Genomic DNA, 6,811 nt, shown 5'->3' with positions numbered 1-6,811 from the left:
TCTATTTGTTTGAAGAAATGTTTGTTAAAAGAAAAGTCCAGCACCAGCTGGATTCAAACACAACCTGCCAGTTGTTAGTCACGCACCTAGACCAGTAGACTATAAGACAGCTCGCATGAACAGGCAGGCGAAACAGCCCTACACAGCCCTGTCGCAGCACACGAATATAATCATACCGTTATTAAATTCTTTAGATACGCGATTCCATATTATATTAGCAGAAATGCTTAAAACTACCACTTTTTCACACGCTATTTCACATGCTAGTTAAATACTTCGATGCTTAAAATCTTTAGGGAGAAATGGAATACCGGTGTGTATTTTTCCTTTAAAGTGCCGATTCCTGGAATCTGACTGGCTGACACCCCTCTGAAGTGGTTCCATAAAATCTGGTATACGGAAAAGAAAGCGTTGATAAATACAAGTGTCTTTTAATACACTCTTTGCTGTGCTCTTGATGATCCTTGTGATATTTTAAGCTCTAGTTGAATGATAAGTGTCGCATTTTAAATCATTTTCGTAGTTAGAAATTATGAAACGCCCAGTTAAAAGAAAGGAAGTTTTTATGCCCGTTGAAGTAAAACAAAATGCCTGACAAAGTATGGCTTGGACAGATTCCAAGTGCTTGTACAAATGTGCTAAAGAAATTATACTTTGAGTATACAGCTTGGCCAAAGTCATCCATTATTAATACAATTAGTAATATCTTCAGTAAAGGCTTTGATGCATAAATATTTCTGGTAAAGGTAGGTTGTGTACTTTTGTCCAACTGAGCAATCTTGCTTTCATAAAATATACCAACATTTTAATGACTGATGATTAACATGCTGTAATACACAGTTCATAATTAAAGGCTCAAATGCTGTAAATGAGAGGTTAAGCTCCCCCTGGCGGTTTTACAAGGTGACGCCGGATAGTTTCCGGCAGAGCGTCAAATGATACGTGACACCACGTGATACCGCGTGATACCGCGACACGCCCACCGGGGTATGCCGAGAAATACCTCACCCATTTTGAATGGCTGCATCTGTACCAAGACAAAAAATGATACAGGTAACACTGCTTTCAGATTTCTAAGAATCGCTAAAATAGTATGTTTACAGAGCATTCAGAGTCTCATAGAGAAAATAAGTTGAGAATATGACAAGTTCCTACCATCTCAAACACAGCCAATCTAGAACAAAAAGAAAGCACTTGAACGCCTACAGTAATCAAACACAAACTAGAACATATCAGTGCATGACAAGGAAATGTAGTCACAAAATGATTCTACGCTTTCAAGTCCCAAAAAGGACCGAGGAACTTACCGGAGACGATCCCTGGATTTCAAACACAGCACAATGTAGCCAATGTAGGGGAGAAGATCACAGAGAGCTCTTCTCAGGTTGCTCAGAGTCAGCCCCAGGACCCTGTCCTGACTGAAGGAGACAAAGTGGTCAAACAGGTAGGTAGAAATGCAAAAGGAACAGAGACAATGGTTATTCTTGCATTGTTTTGTTCGTCTGTCAAAGAAAAGAGTGCTTCTGACTTTTGTCAATGTTCATCTTTATTTTAGGAGAAGAACAAACGGTGGTATCACACTTTGTGAAGGACATGATGAATGTTTTTTCTTTAGAAATTACAAAAAATAAAGAATTTTTCAACAAGATGTCTTTCTATAGCGAGTTTCATTTGAGATAGTCTTTTCTTAGAAGTGCAAGAGTGGTATTCCCTACAACTTATTCAAACTGAGTGAAAATCATAAATGGATCCATAACTTTACATCAATTTACTATGTTGTGCCAATACCTGCATTTACATTTAGAACGAATGATGTCATAGAACCTGCATCACACCAGTTCCAGGTGTCTCCAAGGAGACAAAAGAACTTCAGATGTGTTTGCTAAAATACACACTTTGAAACATACTGTAACACTTAGTTAACATGTCTGGTTTAGTTGAAGAATCGGCTAAGGTAAGTCTCAGGGTTTAATGGTGGGATGGCACCTGTGCTTTTTTCCCCCAACCGCTAGAATATGATTCGCACCAAACCCAAAAGAAATACTGCACAGTTCAGGAACTTCATCAACCTAGCAACTGTAAAATAAGCATACAAACAACTGAATTGAAATGCCAAAAAGTTCAGAGAAAGGCACAAACTGTGTTTACTTGGGGTTTACAAAATTAAAGCTAACTAAAACTGTAATGATAAACAATCATGCTGCCAATGGACAGAGAAATATCATGTTTTTTGAATAATGTATTATTTGTTATATAGGAACCCAGTATAAGGGAATCCCTTGCGATCCTGTCTGCAGAGATAAAGGTAAGTATTTTTTTCTCTTTAGCTCTGTCACTCCAAGAATCCAATGCCAATCTTTTCATAGTAATCCAAACAACTCTGCGTGTATCTGACATTTGTAATATTTATCTACCGCAGTATAACTCTTCTGGCAAGGCGATTGCTATTGTACCTTGAAAGAAAACTGATTGGAAATGTCATGTACTCTATGGTTTCTATTGATGTCAAGTGGCAAATGTTGACTGGTGATGTTATGTGAATCTTAGGAAATGGTCATTTTTCAATCATGTCTATGTTTCTCAGAATTTGAGACAGAGAGGTCAATCTCTGCATTCCGAGCTGAGGGCATTTCTTGGAACCGAAAGGTAAGAGCAACGTGTTCTTTGATATTCTCTTAAGACTCTTCGCCAGATTTTACGATGAAAAATGTAAATAATAATAACAAACATTATTTGATATAGTGCCTTGAAAGGTGGCTTCTTTACAGAATGACAAAACCAACTACAATAAATAATACACAAGATATGCATGATGACAATACACAGTTAGAGGAGACAGTAGATGGTCATTGTCAGTGTATTCTGAAGGTAGTTTTCCAATTTTTTGGAACGGGGTAAAAGAGGCCACCTCCACTAGAATCTTTGTCCTAACCAAAAAAGTAAAAAAAGTATAATAATAATATTAAAAAGAATAATAATAAACTTTATTTATAGAGCACCTTTCATACAAATAGTGCTTTGGTGCTTTAAAAACCAAGCGTAAAAATAAAATATTAAAATTGAGAGATATACTTTCAGTTGTCAAGGAAAATACAGCAATACAGTAAAGCAACATACATGTCAATTAAATAAATACAAATTAGGAAAGTTGTAATAAAATAAGAACAATTAAAGAGAACTGAAAAAAGAAACAGAAATAGAAAGAACAAAGAACCACTTTAACTAAAAGCAACATTTTCAAATGTTTTTTAAAACAATGTACCGAGCTTGACTGCCTAATAAAAAGTGGAAGTGAGTTTCATAATTTAAAAGCATAAAAACAAAAAGCAGCCTCTCCACTCTTTCTGCATTTCACATGTGGTATTTGCAGTAGGCCAGTATGTGCAGATCTCAGGTCACGTATAGGAACATATGAAGACAGACATTCAGTAAGGTACAGACGTGCTAGGTCGCTTAAAGCTTTAAAAACAAGTAAAAGAACTTTCAAATTTATCCTAGATAATACAGGTGACCAGTGAAGTTTTTTCAAAACAGGAATGATATTCTCTTTCTTGTATTTGTTAGGATCTGTGCTACTGCATTTCGAACAAGTAGTAAGGGATTTATTGTTTTCTTGGGAAGCCCACAAAACAGAGCATTATAATCATATCCACATCAATGTGAGCAATGGAGAAGTCAAATTAACGTGTCTAAATATCATCTAGTTCTATCCCAGGGAAGAGGGCTGTTGCCTACACAGACGACAAGACAAAAAACGGTCAACTGTGCAAAACACGCATAAGGACATCAGTCAGGAGGAACAAGGTAAAGTGTTTTTACTTCTTCACCATGGTCATGTAGTTTCACTCCAAGCACTGTCATATGAAATAACTGTGGAAACGACCTCCCCAACATTTTGGGTTGTTGCATTTTGCTTCAATGAATTTTAACCTTTTCTTTTAGACATTAAGAGGAAGGACACATTCACCCTTGGTAGAGATTCAGTTGTTCTATGAGATGTCAAGGTGAGAATTAACCACTTCAGGCATAAGTCAATCCACATGACTGAAAAAGGGGCAATGAACAGGATATGGGGATTTTGCTAGTTATAAAATACAATAATCATCATTACATGATCTAAGACTACTGAAGTATAAGCTGTGTCCCTGACTGATTAATTAGTAAATTCATCTTTGTAGAGTGCGGCTACTATCTATTCAGTGGCATTTCCTTAAAACAACTGTATTCCCACATTCTGAATATGGAGTGAGATCATGTAGAGAATGTTGGACTTGTAATAACTAATGGAAGGAAAATAATAATCAACGAAAGTGCTTAAAAGTATCAACAAATGCCTTCAAAGTACTTGACACGTACTTTGATTTCAAAAGTGAACCACAATTAATGCTTACTTAAGATTTCTCTTGACTTCTCAGGAGTATACTAACTCCAAGGACAAGTAACATCACAAACCATTATTTAAGTGCTGATGTTGGAGCTGCAATACTACTACCAAGACAAAAAATGATACAGGTAAAGCTGCTTTCAGATTTCTAAGAATTGCTAAAATAGTATGTTTACAGAGCATTCAGAGTCTCATAGAGAAAATAAGTTGAGAATATGACAAATTCCTACCATATCAAACACTGCCAATCTAGAATAAAAAGAAAGTACTTGAACACCTACAGTAATCAAACACAAACCAGAACATATCAGTACATGACAATGAAATGTAGTCACAAAATGATTCTACCCTTTCAAGTCCCAAAAAGGACCGAGGAACTTACCAGAGGCGATACCTGGATTTCAAACAGAGTATAATGTAGCCACTGTAGGGGAGAAGATCACAGAGAGATTCTCAGATTGCTCAGAGTCAGCACCAGCACCCTGTCCTGACTGAAGCAGACAAAGTGGTCAAACAGGTAGGTAGAAATGAGTAAGGAACAGAGAGTATGGTTATTCTTGCATTGTTTTGTTCGTCTGTCAAAGAAAAGAGTGCTTCTGACTTTTGTCAATATTCATCTTTATTTTAGGAGAAGAACAAACGGTGGTATCACACTTTGCTCAAGTGTATGATGCCATGTGTGTACAGCAGACATCACCAAAGGAACAGGAGACACCTGAGTAGAGAACAAGAATATGAAAAGACTGATGAAAAAAAGCACCAGGAGAAATCCATTGAATATGCACAATCTCGTACAGTATTTCAATGAAAAGTTTCAGTGTTGTTTTTAGTGTCGTCGTATTGCATACATTTAAAACAATGTGTCTTGTTTAATGAACAATTTCATTTACTTTAGTAAAACGTGTTGTTTACTGTAGTCCTAGCATGGATGCAATTGTTAGAAAAAACCTGAATGTAAAACTGAATGTTTCATACAATATGGGTTTGTGTTAACCCACACACCTAAGTGAAATGTTTGATTACGTTTACAAGACATAACACATAGTTCAGTTGAGTGTGAAAGGGAACAACAGAGAAAGTCACAAATAAAACATTTGTGAAGGACTTGATGAATGTTTTTTCTTTAGAAATGACAAAAAATAAAGAATTTTTCAACAAGATGTCTTTCTATAGCGAGTTTCATTTGAGATAGTCGTTTCTTAGAAGTGCAAGAGTGGTATTCCCTACAACTTATTCCCCAATTTGATCATTCTCAGAAATTAGGAGACGGAAACCACACCTACTGTAATATTAGACCTTGTAACAAGGCAACTAGGTTTCAATGGCTTAAAAGGTGGAGAAAGAGGCTCATGTATAATGGAAAAAGAGGAAATAAAGTGTCTACAGAAAGCGTATACCCCCTTGAACTTTGTTCAGTTTGTTGCGCCAGTGCCTGAGTTTCATGCACTTAAATGAGGACCTCTTTCTCACACCACATATGTTATACTTTCAATGGGAAAAAAGGAAATATTAGAATTGTATACATTTTCACCCACGTGTTAATATTTGGTAGAAGCCCTTTTCACAGCAATTTCAGCTGTGAGTCTGTTGGTATAGGGCTCCACCACCTCTGCACCAACAAGATTTGATAATATTTGAGAATTTGAGAAGTCTGTCTGGTTTAGCCTAAGAATCAGCTAAGGTAAGTTTCAGGAAGAGTACGTGTTAATATTTGGTAGAAGCCCTAACAACAACTAAAAAACACCTAACAACGGGTGCAGGACCGAATTAGGCCACTACCCACTATTGATAAAGACACATAAAACAATATTAAAGTACTGGCTTTAATATTAGCCAGACACAGCTGGATGAGCTCTACCAGCCATGACAGGAGGCTCTACTGTACACAGAGAGGGGTGGGAGGGTGGAACAAGCTGCCCAGCCCTGTGGAATGCTACAGAACCCTAAACAGACAGTACACACTAGCCGAATATTTGACCAAGATATCCAGACAGAGCTGGATGAGCTCCACCAGTCAGGACAGCCTAATAAGATACACTCCACAGACATTCACAACAGCGACATATCATAAACACTTGAATAACTTATCTAGTCTCTCGAAACAAAATTTCGAGAAAAAACACATTGCCCAACGTTAGAAAGCACCTTGCATTACATTGCTTGAAAAACAATTTTATTTCGACGGGATTATGGGTCGTGAATTCTTCGAGGAAGTCGTGGTCACACAGCATGCCGCCCCATATATCAGGGAGCACATTGGATCAAGGCACCGTCTCTTTCAAGACAACGATCCGAAACACAAAGCAGCAAGGGCGAGGCTTATAGAAGAACGAGTGAACTGGATGAAAACTCCAGCCGAATCTCAAGATTTAAATCCAATAGAGATGGTATTGCATTCGCTGAAAGACTATGTTTGGAAAACTGCTT

General features: G+C 37.2%; 2 long non-coding RNA genes across 2 annotated transcripts; both read left to right on the top strand.

Moving 5' to 3' along the window:
• Positions 1-1,926: 1,926 nt before the first annotated feature.
• Positions 1,927-2,729, top strand: LOC138239145 (uncharacterized). Its single transcript, XR_011189566.1, has 3 exons — positions 1,927-1,954; positions 2,258-2,305; positions 2,585-2,729. It is a non-coding gene; the product is annotated as an uncharacterized lncRNA (long non-coding RNA).
• Positions 2,730-3,955: 1,226 nt separating this feature from the next.
• On the top strand, positions 3,956-5,214 carry LOC138239144 (uncharacterized). The gene is made up of 4 exons (XR_011189565.1): positions 3,956-4,004; positions 4,416-4,512; positions 4,742-4,901; positions 5,013-5,214. It is a non-coding gene; the product is annotated as an uncharacterized lncRNA (long non-coding RNA).
• The last annotated feature ends 1,597 nt before the right edge of the window (positions 5,215-6,811 follow it).

This window comes from Lepisosteus oculatus, chromosome 5, assembly GCF_040954835.1.
Source record: "Lepisosteus oculatus isolate fLepOcu1 chromosome 5, fLepOcu1.hap2, whole genome shotgun sequence".
Lineage (NCBI taxonomy): Eukaryota > Metazoa > Chordata > Actinopteri > Semionotiformes > Lepisosteidae > Lepisosteus > Lepisosteus oculatus.
The sequence above is the reverse complement of the archived record's forward strand: the minus strand, read 5'-3'. Positions and strand labels throughout refer to the sequence as shown.